At 31.7% G+C, this 15,591-nt stretch overlaps 1 non-coding gene across 1 annotated transcript; it reads right to left on the minus strand.

Annotated features, from left to right (window-relative positions):
* Positions 1–3,300: 3,300 nt before the first annotated feature.
* On the minus strand, positions 3,301–3,410 carry LOC139882874 (small nucleolar RNA R71). The gene has a single exon (XR_011771820.1). It is a non-coding gene; the product is annotated as a small nucleolar RNA R71 (small nucleolar RNA).
* Between the last annotated feature and the right edge of the window lie 12,181 nt (positions 3,411–15,591).

Below are 15,591 nucleotides of genomic sequence, written 5' to 3' on the forward strand. Positions count from 1 at the left end.
CATTAGTTTAATTTTTCTAATTTTAATCCTCTCTAAATATGATTAATAGACATTGATATATATTAGTCAATTTTTCAATAAATAATTTACATCACGTCCTTTAATTTGGACTATTTTGTGTTTAATCTAATTGGCCAACTAAATAAATATAGTTTATGAAATTTATTAGCGTTACATTCTAAATCTCATAATGGTTCCACTCAATATACCTTGGTCGACTAGGTAGATTATTTTACGGTAAATTTTCCAACAATAAAATGGGACACTGTCGTTATAATTTCTACCCCCTTAAAAAAATTTATCCTCAAATTTTAACCAACTTAGAGAAAAAAAAGAATATTTTGTTAACATCTGTCGCTCATACGTCTCCTCCTCACTTCTGCCGCTTCTCCAAATAACTCTTATTCCTAACAACCTCTCTTGTACAGCAAGGTAGAGGATTAGAGGTCGCCTTTGCCCAGGTGCTTGAAGCACAGGAGGATTAAATAGGTAATTTTTTAGCCATTGAAAAGCTAGATCACATGCTTCATCCCAAAAAAATTGGGTGTCCTTCTTTACCAGCCTATTAAAGGGTTGAAAACAACCCGTCAAGTTTGAAATGAGCCGCCTAATGTAGGCAACTTTTTCTCGTAGGCTTTTTTAGTTCGTGGAAGTTTCTTGGAGGTGGCATGTTGAGTATGGCATCAATTTTTTATTGATCCACCTCTATGTCTCGATGTCTGACTATGAAGCCAAGAAAATTCCCGGCAGTCACACCAAAAGCACATTTTAAAGGGTTCATTTTTAGGTTGAAGCTTCGTAACCTCTCGAAGACTATACGCAAGTTGTGGATATGATCGCTTCTTGTCTTTGAATTTACCACCAAGTCGTCAACATAACACTCCTATTTGGTGAAGCATATCTCCGAATATATTTTGCATTGCGCGCTGATATGTTGCCCATGCATTCTTCAAGCCAAATGGCATCAAAACATAACAATATATACCCTTGGAGATTCTAAACGATGTCAATTCCTGGTCCTTCAAAGCCATGAAAAATTGGATATAGCCTAATGACCCATCCATAAATGAGAGGAGTTCATGACCTGTAGTGGCATCCACCATTGTTTCAATAATAGGAGGGGAAAATTATCTTTACGCTCTCTGAAGTCTTCGCGTGTCAAGTTTTCACTTATAAAAGTTGGATGATGGTCGTTTAGGGGTTCTGGAATTCACCTCTTTCAAACCATCTACTGATCGTATGTTCCTGATAATGCCCAAACAAGATATCATTTACGCTCTGATTTTGTCATCGCTTTGTTCGTTGTTGTGGAAATAGTGCTGGTGTTTAGTTAGTTTTCTTTATTTGTTAGATTTTACGTTTGTATTTTCTTTTTGTGTTGTGAATGCAGGAATTAGGGTTTATTTTCGATAGTTCGAAGTGCTTTTGGTCTTAACGAAGTTATCATCGCATTTCGACGACTTAGAGAAAAAAATTAAAGTTGGTTGAAGCCACACAGAAACCCACACATATGCATGAGATTCTGCGTGAGTGGACTGATGTTTTCAAGACCCACACATATGCGTGGGATTATGCGTAGAAGAATAGAAAGTCCCACACATAATGCGTGGATCCTGCGCGTATGCGTGGGATGATGGACGGGCAAAGTGAAATTCCACGCATAATTCACAAAAATGTGTGGGGTTATGCATGGACGCGGCACCAATTAGTCCTATTATGTGTAGGATTTCTCTTTCAGCACTCAAAACCTTGTAACTATATAAACCAAAAACCCTATTCTTTTGTATTCATTTGAAGATACATTTAGAATCATTCTAAGGATTTATTATATAACTTTCAAGTATGGAGATTGTGACAATCGATGCTCTTAGGTTATTTTCTTTAATCTTTTTTATGTTTCCAATCTTGTATGCTTATTTTATGGATTCTAGCATGAACTAAATCCCCTTGTCTAGAGTTTATTGATGAAGCATTTGCAATCCATTATGTTGTGATTTATTGTTGTTTCTATTAATCGATTCATAGTTTGCTTTTGTTAAATTGAACTTAATGCTTTAATTTACCTGACCAACAAGTTAATTGAATGGTTATCTTTATCAAAACCTAGGAATAGTAAGACTAAGATGAGAACTTGTTTAACAAATAACTGATTGAACTTATGTTTGATTTGTCAACAAAGGTAGGAATATAGCTAGTTACAAATTAACCTAGCCTTGACACGAATTGAGAATTTAATGTAATTAGGGTTAGTTCGCACACATTCGGAAGATATGGTCGTTTAATCCTAATTAGGGGCATAAGCCAAGGGTCGGAAGATGCTTATGAACAATTGTAGGTATTGAGTAATAAACTAGGAATCGAGAGATAGGAATTGACGTTAGTCACATATAGAGGAGAGCAAACGTGGATTAGTAAACTCTGTATGCTTTATCATTAATTGTCTCGTTCATTTAATTGCTTTGCTATTTTATTTCACTAGTTTAACTACAACATTCATAATTGGAATTTGTCTGGACAATAAATCGAATTTCGACACTAGTATTTGGTTTGAATTCTTCACGATTCCTTGAGATCGGTAACCGGACTTCACAGTCCCATTACTAGTTGAGGCGACACATGCACTTACTTGTAAGTGGTTTTAGCCCAAAAATTTTTTGGTGCCATTGTCGATGAATATGCACAAGGATCTGAACCAATATTAGAAATAGAAATTATTTATTGGATTAAACTTTTTACTTTTCTATCTTTTAATTATTGTCAATTTGAACAATGTTATGTAATGGTGTTCTCTGAAGTTTTGCTGCTAGGTTTTCCAGTTTATGCGAAGTACTCCCACTGCAGGTGATTTAGTTGAACCATATCCCGAGCCAGAAAGAACTTTACATCGACTCTTGAGAGAGAATCGCGCAAGACAAGTTCCTATGGCTGGCCTAGAACAACCGATTGAGGCATAATCTATGCCTAAACTCCATGGCTTTGCCTCATGAATTGTTAGCCCTGCCATGGATGCTAACAATTTCGAAATCAAGCCGATCATGATCATGATGTTACAGAATGCCAGGTTTGTTTAGCGGACACTCCTCTGAGGACCCGAGTGTGTACCTCTCTAACTTTTTAGATATCTACAATTCCTTTAAGTGGAATGGGGTAACTGATGAAGCTATTCGGCTGAAATTATTCCCATTCTCTTTAAGGGAACATGGTAAGTTGTGGCATAACTTCTTGGTGGCTAATTCAATTACTTCATGGAATGATCTAGCGGATAAATTTTTGCATAAATTCTTTCCTCCAGCTAAGACTAACCGGTTGAGAAACGAGATTCTATCATTCTCACAGTATGCATGTGAATCTTTCCAAGAGGCTTAGGAGAGGTTCAAGGAATTGTTGAGGAAGTGCCCACATCTTGGGGTGCCAAGTGAGATAGTCATTTCAACCTTCTATAATGGGTTGAATTTGACTACTAAGCCTCTAGTGGATGCGGCTGCGAATGGTACTTTTGTGTCCAAACCATATAGAGTTGGTTACGAGCTTTTGGACACAATGGCGGCCAACTAATGGAGCAATGAGTGGGAAGTTCCAAAGAAGGTTGCCGAGATTCTAGAAGTAGAGCTTCAACCGTTACCGAAACATCTCAAGTGTGCCTTTTTAGGCAAAACTGAGACGTTTCCGATCATTATTTCTGCAAAATTAACCCCATTGTAGGAATTTAAATTGTTAAGAGTCTTACAAGAGCATGAAAGAGCCATAAAAAAGCTCAATTTGGCTTTAGGTGTAGTTGGGGTGGAACGACTTCTACAACTCACCGAGTTGGAGGAGTTCGGCGATCGATTGAATGGAGACACCATGAATCACCAGGGTCTTGATGCATTCGAGACCTCGGTCCCTTAGCTAAATGATTGCTGAAACCCGTCGAGTTGTAAAGACGTTAAACTAAACGCTTGACAGGAGGCAACCTATCATTTATTTTTGTTTTTTGTATTGAAAAGCTTGATAGAGCCGGAGCCAGGGACATTAGTCGAATTCTCACATGTGCCAAGTCCTAGGCTGGAGGTAGGGAGCTTGCTCTTGGTCATCTTATTGGATTGTGTATTGATTTCATATCTTGTATTAATTAGGAAGAATATTGAGTTTTTGAGGTAATCTTCTAGAAACTTATTCAACATAAGTTTGTCATGCATGGATTGATTTTGGACGTAAGTTTCATAAAGTTTGGCACTTGGTCCGGTTTTGACCTCAAGGTTCGGTTTTATCATGCTCCAATCCTTCTCTTCATAAATTTCGTTGATTTCAGTCCTTACTTGCATATTGGGTCATTTTCGTATACCGATCATATCTTGAGCTCGGACATATGATTGATTTGATTCTTGCGGCGCGGAACCCTAAGAGTTAGGACTATAACTTTTGTCTTATGCCCTATGCCTAATTATCGACCTAACATGACGTATCATATTCTTATCAGTTGATAAAATTTCGATGTCTACAATATCCTTCTTCTATTTACTACATTGAAAATATACAGCCTCATTTCACATGCTTGGTAAAGTCTTCAGACACATTAATATATCTATGGAATAGGCTTCAAGTTTTGTTCCCTTAGGCTTTGAAAATTTTACTTCTTAGCTGATATAATAGATAAGGCAAAGTTGAAGCTCTTTTTGTGTTATATGGTGGTGGCATAGTTGAAATATATGTCGGTGGATTACTTGAAGAAAAAATTATATTTAATACATCTCATAGACTCAATAATAAGGTTTACTTTTTAGGGTTTGAAATTAAATGGATCGAACCTCTGATTGGATGCATGTAGGAAAGTTGATTCTTACTGATGTATAGTATGAAGTTGTTATTTGAATATTGGAAAATATATTGAGTATTTAATAAAACTACACTGTATTGTCGGCATGAAAGGGTAGATAAAATAAATTTCAAAGTTCTACATGAATATTTGTTACATTTTGTAATTAACTAGTCAGTGGGCCCGTCCGTTGGACCGAAAGTCCGTACCCTTAGAAATAAATAATTTAAATATATATTATAAAAAATTATATAATAATTATTTACATTAAATATTATTAAATTTATGTCAAATATTATATCAAAAGAATTTTTTTAAAAAATTTATATCAATTATAATTATTTTGATTTTATTTCTACAATCCTATTAGATTTAAAAATTTATTTTGTTTGAAAAATAAGATATATCCGTTATAATTACTAATAGGAAAAAAATATAGCGGATTTTTATTAGAAATAATAGTTTAATAAAAAAATAATATATATTTTAATTTGATTAGGAATTAATTTTTTTTAACAATATGTCCATTTGAATAGGAAAAAAAAGATTTGTCCGTTTTAATTAGGAATAGAAAAAAAGAATATAATGAATTTTAATTAGAAAAAATTGTTAAATAAGAAAATTAGAAAAAATATAGTGTATTATAATTTTATTAGGTATATATTTTTATTGTGTTTTGATTTCCTAATTAGAATAGGAAAAATAATATCATGGATTTAAAATTATAATTTGAAATCTAATTAAAGTCAAAGTTCTAAATTAGGAATATAGTTTAATAAAAAAAATTTTAAAAAATAATATATATTATTATTTGATTAGGAATAATTTTTTTAACAATATCTCATTCAAAAAGAATATAATGAATTTTTATTAGAATTGTTTTTAAAAAAATAGAAAAAATATAGTTTATTATAATTTATTAGGATTTTTTTAAAATAATAGATAGGAAATTAATTAGGAATAAAATATTACATTAGGAAAAAGTAATTGGTAGAATTTTATTGGGAATCATTATATTTTTATTGTATTTTGATTTTCTAATTAAAAAAGGGAAAAAATAATATCATTGATTTAAAATTGTAACTTGAAACCTAATTAAACTCAAATTTCTTACATACATGTGTCAAATTACTATTCGTTAATAAAACGACATGTGTCGGATGTTGATTTGACACGAAACTTACAATTGAATTGCAATTGAAATAAATTGAAAAAGTTTCTCTATTATCTATTTATTTATGTCAATTATAATTATTTTGATTTATTTTAAAATTTACAATCCTATTAGAATTAAAAATTATTTTGTTTGAAAAATAAGATATTTCCGTTTTAATTAATAGTAGGAAAAAAATATAGCGGATTTTTATTAGGAATAATAGTTTAATAAAAAAATTTATTTTAATTTGATTAGGAATAATTTCTTTTAACAATATGTCCATTTGAATAGGTAAAAAAAGATGTGCTCGTTTTAATTAGGATTAGATAAAAGAATATAATAGATTTTAATTAGGAAAAATTGTTAAATACGAAAATTAGAAAAAATATAGTGTATTATAATTTTATTAGGTATATATTCTTATTGTATTTTGATTTCCTAATTAGAATAGGAAAAGTAATATCATAAACTTAAAATTATAATTTGAAATCTAATTAAATTCAAATTTCTAAATTAGGAATATAGTTTAATAAAAAATTAAAAAAATAATATATATTATTAATTGATTAGGAATAATTTTTTTAACAATATGTCCGTTTGAATAGGAAAAAAAAAAAGATGTGTCTATTTTAATTAGGAATAGGAAAACAGAATATAATGAATTTTTATGAAGAAAACTTGTTTAACAAAAAAATAGAAAAAATATAAAAAATATAGTGTATTATAATTTATTAGGATTTTTTTAAAATAATAGATAGGAAATTAGTTAGGAATAAAATATTATATTAGGAAAAAGTAGTTGGTAGAATTTTATTGTTTTTATTGTATTTTAATTTTTTAATTAGAAAAGGGAATACAATAATATCATTGATTTAAAATTATAACTTGAAACCTAATTAAACTCAAAGTTCTTATAAAAATTGTTAAATAAGAAAATTAGAAAAAATATAGTGTATTATAATTTTATTAAGTATATATTTTTATTGTATTTTGATTTTCTAGATTTCCTAATTAGAATAGGAAAAATAATATCATAAACTTAAAATTATAATTTGAAATCTAATTAAATTCAAAATTTTAAATTAGGAATATAGTTTAATAAAAAAATTAAAAAAAAATAATATATATATTATTTGATTAGGAATAACTTTTTTAACAACATGTCTGTTTGAATAGAAAAAATGGTTGTGTCTATTTTATTTAGGAATAGGAAAAAAAAATATAATGAATTTTTATGAGTAAAACTTGTTTAATAAAAAAGTAGAAAAAATATAGTGTATTATAATTTATTAGGATTTTTTTAAAATAATAGATAGGAAATTAATTAGAAATAAAATATTATATTAGGAAAAAGTAGTTGGTAGAATTTTATTAGGAATCATTATTTTTTTATTGTATTTTGATTATTTAATTAGAAAAGGGAATACAATAATATCATTGATTTAAAATTATAACTTGAAACCTAGTTAAAACTCAAAGTTCTTATATACATGTGTCAAATTACTATTCGTTAATAAAACGCCATGTGTCGGATGTTGATTTGACAATAAAATTTGCAATTGAATTGTAATTGGGACAAATTGAAAAAATCTCTCTATTGTCTATAAGATTAAGAAGGCTGATAAATTGAATTTGTAATTAAATTAGATAACTTGTATTATTAAAAGATATTAGAGACAAAGTTTAGCTTTATCTGATCTGAGATAGTTCAACAATTAATTAAATTCAAATATTTTGTTTTAAATCATTTTCAAAAGAAAAATTATGTTTCTCTTTAAATTTATTTATTTATAGACTTAAGCTTTCTCATATAATAAATTTGTGATTATAAAAATTAATCCTATTTTCATAAATTTATTGATTTGACTTATTTTTTTATAGAATATCTTCCAAATTGAATGCATGATGTCTATAATGGAAATGTATGCATGTAATGTGTTGACGTGGATACAGGCGTTACACGGATAGACCTTGACTAAGGTTGATACGCTCATTTTCGGTCTTTTAGTAGTTTGAAAAAGCGTTTATAGAGGAGTGTTTGAACTTCGGCTTAGGTTTCGCCACCAAAACTTTAGTTCTGTAATTTTCACTAAACGGTTTCAAATAATTATGAAAATAATTTATGGTTTCATTGATGGGTGGTTTGATATATATATATATATATATGTAGAAAGTTTTCTCAAACATATTTTATATATGTGAAAACCTATTGTTAATGGAATTTTACTCACTAAGCTTTATAGCTTATGTTTTCCAAAACATGTTTTTTTTTCAGGTTGATTGATTGTACACGAGGATCGATAATTTGAGCATTCACAGGATTCTAGAGAGATCTTCAAGAAAGGTTGGATATGACGCTTCATTCCCTCTATTTTGTAATGATTTATAAAACATATGGCTCAACTAAACCATTATAACTTCCACTGATGTTTCAAATGTAGACATTATACTAATAATGGAATTGTTTTAAATGAAAGATTTGCATCACTCATTACGAGTCCCCTTATGGAAGTCACGGTGGGGTACCCACACCTTTTTTGAAAAAAGGAGTCAGACCTTAATTTAAGAAAGAGGGACGAGACCTTATTTCAAAAAAAGGGTCGAGACCTTATTTTTTAAAACAAAGGGTCGAGACCTTATTTCGCAAAAGGGTCAATATCTTGTTTAAAAAAGGGTCGAGACCTTATGTTTAAAAAAAGAGTCAAGACCTTACATTAAAAAAAGTGGTTGAGACCTTATTTTGAAAAAAGTTGAAGACCTTATTATTAAAAAAGGGTCCAAACATTATTTTGCAAAGGGTCGAGACCTTATTTTTAAAAGGGTTGAGACCTTATTTTGTTGAAGGGTCCGTGACCCTATTTTAAAAAGAGATTCAAACCTTGTTTTTTGAAAAGAAAGTGTCCAGACCTTATTTTGCAAAAGGGTTGGGACCTTATTTTGAAAAGGGTCGAGACCTTATTTTGAAAATGATCGAGACCTTTATTTCTTCTAAAAGGGTCCAAACATTTTTTGAAAAGGGTCCAGACCTTATTTTACTAAGGGATCGTGGCCTTATTTTAAAAAGGGGCGTAGAAAAAAAAAAAAGAAAAAGGGACCAGGTATAAAAAGATTGACTGGAATTGAACCAAGGAAAAATGAATCAGACCATAACCAACATTGAACTAAAATTGAACCCATTAAATAATAAACAAGCCAAGTTCTCTCAACAAAACAAACAGGGAGAAAAAAAAAGAACGGGAGAACGAAAATCCTCATTCCATTCCAAAGTTAACCATGATTCAAAGCCTTCACGAGTGTTGAATTCCCTTACATTTTGGAGAAGATAGTTGGAAAGTGAGATAAGAGAGCCGGAGGAAACAAACAATGGAAAATTTTTGCAAGAATCCTAAAACAAATGTTACAGAAAAATAAAAGAAATTAGGATGAAATACATACATAAATTGAAGATTCAAGCTAAATATAATAATAATAACACTTATTTAAGAGATTTCTTGCTCAAATCATGAAGAAAGAAGAGTATGAATTAGAAAGATGTGTGATGTTCTCCCTTGACTTGAACAAGACGAACTGTAAGAAGAAGAATTGGGAGTACTGAATTTTATAAGTCAAACTTAGATCCCCAAAGATGAATCATATTCTTGTGGTCCTTTAGGAAACTAGGCTCCTACAAAAAGGGCCCTTGAGTTTTTTCTTCCCATACTGAATGGACCTTCAAAAAAGGCTGATGGTTAAAAAAATATTTTCCATACCAAAATACTTTAAATTTGTGATAGATTAGTACCTGGTATTTTATCTTCGGCTTAAATGGTCTTAAAAATTTCTATTTTCATTTAAATTAAACTTTTGAGGCCACGAGAAAAAAATATGTATGTGTATATATAAAATATTTGCACATAATATACATATGTATGTAATAATGAATATTAAGAAAAAAAAAAAAGGGCCTTGAGTTTAATGAGTCAGGATCAATTGACACCTAATGTCAAAGTTTAATATTGACACCACATCTAAGCCATTCATCTCGATAGAATTAATGGTCACGATTAAGTGGTTTGAAATTTACCAACATATCCCTAAAACTCAATTCTGTACAGATTACTGTGTCTTTATCTCCGGAGTCTCCATCTAAAAATTCTCGTCTCCCACCGTCACAACAAAAGGCGAGAACCAAATCACCTTCATCGAATTCAGTGCCTTGCTTATTGTTTTAAAAAATCAGGATCTGAAAGACTTGAGATAGGAAATTATAAAGCCAGACTAAAATAAACTCAATCGAAGCTTTATATTCCATCAAAACATAGTAATAATTAATTTTGGAAATTGGTTTTATAAGAGACAATATTAAGCAAAAAAATCATAACGGGAGATAGTTTTCATGGTAAGAGGAGGAATGGTCATAACAGGAAACGCTCCTTTTATCGTCGTCATAGATCGGAGTTGTTGGCCCTTGCGGCAGAGAACATGGTAGATGAAGATGACAATATATTTGAGTTATGGTAAAAGTATTTTTTGCCCATCTCACTTTTTAATCCCTTTTAGGCAATGCTTTGTTTTTGTTGTTTGTTTGTGTCGTAGAAAATTTGCGACAAGGGGTTTTTAATGTTATATCTTTGGTAATCTTTTTCCCTCATTGAAGTTTTTAACGATGCTCATCCTTGCGCATAAATTTGTCCTTTTATTTTCGGTGTTATAGTTCTAGTTTCCTCGAGGACTAGCAAAAGTTCGGGTGTGGGGGAGTTGATAAACTCTATATTTTAGAGTTTATGACTTCTTTATACTTGTGGTTTTGTCAAGAAATCGAGTATTTATTGTTTACGTTATGTGTTATTACTTTGTTTTGTGTTTATTTGGTGATTTGTAGGTACTTAGGACTAAATCAAGCTATTTTTGACGAAAATGGACTAAAAGAAGAGTTGGAGGACTAAACTGCAAATTACGGAAAATTGAGTGCCAAGATTGAAGAAAGCTAGCTGCAGCTGCGCCCTTGAGACAGAAACTTTGGCGCAGCTTATGCTTGAACAAGCGCAGCTGCGCAGAAGCAGAACAAGACAAGCATGCGATGCCGCAGCTGCTGCCTGGACTGGTGCAGGTGAGGCCTGGATCGACTCTTGGAAAAAACACAACGCCGCAGCTGCGGCCACACCCGACGCAGCTGTGGTACGATGATAAATTAGTCCTATTTCGTCTAGGTTTCCTACTTTCGATTTTTTTAGTCCCAAGTAGAAGTAGAAAAGGAGAATAGGGTTGTTATTATTCAGAGAACTGCAGAGAGGGTATTTTGGGTGAGATCTTTTGCGCTTTCCATCGCCGAAAAGTGTAATCATTCTACTCTCTTCTTGGTTTAACTATGTCTTTGCGTACCTAAACTACTTGTCTTAGCGCTGTAACAAACCTGCATTCTAGTTGATGTTTTGATCTTAAATTCATACTCTAAGTTTGTTATTGAATTCCAATTTTCTATATTATGATCTTAACACTTTCAATTGCTTAGCTATCAATTGCATGATTAATTCTCCTTGACAATAAAACGAAAGTGTGAGTTTTGGAGTAGAACTTGAATATAGAATCGCATGTTTAATGTATTCACAAGAGTTGATGAGTAATTGTTGTTAGCATAGACATAAAGCTAATAGACTTGAGAACTTAGCTCGACATAGAACTCACTACAATTACTTTACCTTCTAAGACCATAGACATATAGGGTTAGAGTAAACTGGTTAGAGTTAATTGTCATAGACATATGCTTTTAACTTTTAATGAGTATTGGATAATTGGAATAATATGACAGAATTGAGTAAGACTTTTATCGGAACATCGATGATGATTGTAGTGTAGTCACAAGCCCTATGATTCTCTCATCTCATCTCTGATTTTTATTGTTGTTATTTGCTTTTATCTTTATTGCATGCTATTACTTTAATCACCATTGAAATTGATCTTTTGAACAAGTAAATAAAAGGGATAAAACTGATCTTAAGTAGGTAAATTAATACAATTCTTTGTGGGAACAATACTCTACTTCTACTTTATTACTTGTGGCGACGCATGCACTTGCGTGTGTGATTTAGCCCAACAAAGTGCAGACTTGCTGGTGAAGCAGTTCGTAAGTTCTCTCAAGGGGAGCGCTTTTGAATGGTACATCAACCTCGTCCTTGGGTCTATAGATTCATGGGCTCAACAGGTTAGAGAGTTCTTGACCTGCGTTTACAGCATCCAAAGGCGCATCTCAAAGCTAGACCTCGCCTCTATAAAGCAGTGGGAGGGTGAACATATCTCATATTACATCTAGAGGCAGAAGGCTATTAATTTGGATTGTAAAGAGCTAATTTTTGAACAAGATGCCATAGGTATGTGCACTAGGAAGGCATGAATATAATACTCTAATTTTAACTTCAAGAAAGAATTCACAGTTTCCATAGTAAGTACTCGACGAGTAGATTCTGAAGACTTTAAGTCATTACTCAACCAATAAAAACATAATATTTCTCAAAGAATTATAGGAAAACATCAAACAGTAAAAGGATGAACTAGATGCAACATATGAAGTGATAATCCGAAAAAAAGATGAAATGTTTGCTCTGAAGGGACATGTTACTGAACTATCACTACGTGAACTTGGAAGTGAACTAGGACAAGCCATTCAACAAAAGAAGAAGATGCAAGCAAGTTCCAACAGTACAAGGATCAACAAAAGGATACATGGGACTTTGACGACAATAGCCACTTTCGTCTTACGAGATATCGAGATCTTCTTGACCAACACGTACCATTTGAGAAAATAAACTACATCACACATGAAGGTAGGCAGCTACTAATACTTGGAAAAGGAACATATAAAGCTGCTAAATGAATAGTACTAGCAGATATTAAAGATAAAAAAATCGAAGAATTCATGGGCTGATCGGTATGACAATAACACCAGTGATTAAAGGGTATTAGTCAAACCACTAGATTAGGGCATAAAATTAATATATAAAAATAAAATATATGTAATATTTTTTTAAAAAAAATAAAGGGAAAAAGACTACCATTACTTGGTAGATTATATCTCAAAAATAATACTACTTAGTGTCACAAAAACGGAAGAAAAATATGTCATATTTAAGTTTTTTATTATATAAATAAGTAATATTGATTTGGAATCGTGATACACTTAAAGCATGACATCTCACTCGATATGGAACGTCTAAAAGAAAGAAGAAACGTCAGTTCGACGTCGATACAAATATTAAAAAATCATCATAGTGCTGATAGCATTCCAGAGAAACAATCTATGTATAGCCCATATGTCAAGAAACGTCTATTTAATGGAATATATTCCAGGCCACCAACTTCTCGACATCCCCCTACAGGCATTTTTGGAGCACAATTCAGTCATAACGACAGTGATAGTGACTTATGTCCAAATACTTAAATAAATCAACAAAAGGCCATTCCAACTCAAGGAAATCAAGAGGAATGAAGGTATTATCAAGGAGTTCAGTTGGTGATTCTATTTAGGGGGAGCATCATGTCCAAGTGGTTATCTTATTTATAGAATAAAAATGGGAGATTGTTAAGACATGTGTTTGATCGAGGCATTTCCATAAATCGATTATACACATGTATGATTAGGTTGTCACTTTTAGACATAGCATATTGTAGCATTTAATTAGAAGTAGATTAATATTTTTTAGTTATATAAAAACATTGTAAGTAGATTAATATTTTATTAGATAATTAAAAAGCATTGCACTAATGAAGATATTAATCTTATCATAATTTGATTTGATAAAATATATAAGACTTTAAAACATCTCTTGGATTGCCATGGTGTACAAAGTAATGGACAAGATTAATTTTCCAAAGAAAGCAAGGATTGCTAAGATGGAGAGATCGATCGACGAGATCAATCTATCAAAGGACATGGATTGCCAAGATAGCAAAATCAATGGAACGAATTAATAAGAGCAAGTTAAAAGATTTATTACTTAAGGATCAAGCATCTGCAGAATTCAAGGAGCTGAAGAGATTTCAAGGATCAGGGATACAACTCAAAAGGAAACAAATCTTACAGTAAAGAAGGAAACAAAATTGGATCTTATTCCTTCTGGACTAGTTGGAACATACGTGCATCTCAAGTATACCGCTAAAAAAAAAAACAAAATATTTTGTTAAGAAATCAAATCAAGAATCAATTCATATAAGGCAAATTAGGAAACATAATCACATTATGTTCCTTCCAAGTGAAGCATCTTTACGGCATCAAATATAAAAAGAATCAGGACTGTATAAATAGAAACTAAATCAGATCCTATTCTTCCTAGATGAAGATGAACAGACGTGCACCTGAAGCAATTACCAAATAGGAAACACAATATCGAATCATATTATTAAGATCAATGAAAATCGGATCAATACAGATAATGCTTATGAGTGACGCACAAGGCAATACTCGCCTATAAATGGAGGACGACTTCCCACAGAAGAAACTGCACAAACAGCTTATCCGAGAGAGTATATTTGAGAGGGAGTTTGACTCCACTCCGACCTTTATTTGTTGTCATAGGTTATTCAGCATTAAAGGGTTGGGAACGAGAGTCGAGAGTAATAGCTGGTGTGTGGTTATGTTGAGTAGGGCCCTAGAACAGGTTGGGTAGCCTAGGTCTAGTTTTAAGAAGAGATTAGCAAGATACTAGTATTAGTCGAGCACTGTGGCTTGTGCACAAACTCCTAGATAATTTAGGAGGCAAATCTCCCACCATTGTAAGAAATTGTTATTTCTGCGAAATCGCCCGCTGACTTAGGTGTTCGTTGAGGTGTTACTTTTATCATCCGAATCAAATCAACGCATTCCATTGAATATCATCTATTTGATTCATTCATAATTCTCTAAACCTCGCAACCAATCTTAGTGAGACTTATTAATTATACGTCAGTGTGTCAAATCAATTTAACTCCAATATAGTTTAACTGATTCACTCTCAAAGTCTCAAGCACAACTTTACGCATCTCAAGGAGACTTCTAACACAAACAGTTTATTGCTCAATCTGCTCAACAGATCTCTAGATCACCAGATCTATAGATTCACAACTTGCAAATTGTTGCTGACGTTTCTGGTTCAGTATCAACTAAACTGAATCAAATCTAAAGATACTGGTTCAGTATCAACTAAATCGAATCAGTCCAAACAACACTAGTTCAGTATCAACTCAACTAAAACAGTCCACCATTGTTCAACTCTAAGTCTCGCTTTCCACTGCCATCTAGAGAGAGATTTAGGTTACATCAATTTACCAGACTAAGATGCATCAGCAGAACATAGATGAAGTTTTGTAAGTTCTCATTTAGTTACCACAGAACTATCTCCTTATAGTTTACTGCACTTAGTTTATCTTTAGGTTATAAATAGGTTTGTTAGTACTGGTCCAGTTACTACAGGCCAAGTACTTATTTATTATCTTTCACACTTTATTATACTCTGATTATCTTTAGACCATTAGTCATAATTTATGTTAGTTCATACCGTACTACTGTATTGCAATTACTGTTTCTATAATTACATTCATTTATGAACTGTAATCTTTTTAGTTAGTATTGGTTTATTATCCACTATTGTTTTAGTATCTAGCTTAAGAATAGGTTGTTAGATCTGTACTT

Source organism: Rutidosis leptorrhynchoides, unplaced genomic scaffold (genome assembly GCF_046630445.1).
Source record: "Rutidosis leptorrhynchoides isolate AG116_Rl617_1_P2 unplaced genomic scaffold, CSIRO_AGI_Rlap_v1 contig320, whole genome shotgun sequence".
Taxonomy (NCBI): Eukaryota; Viridiplantae; Streptophyta; class Magnoliopsida; order Asterales; family Asteraceae; genus Rutidosis; species Rutidosis leptorrhynchoides.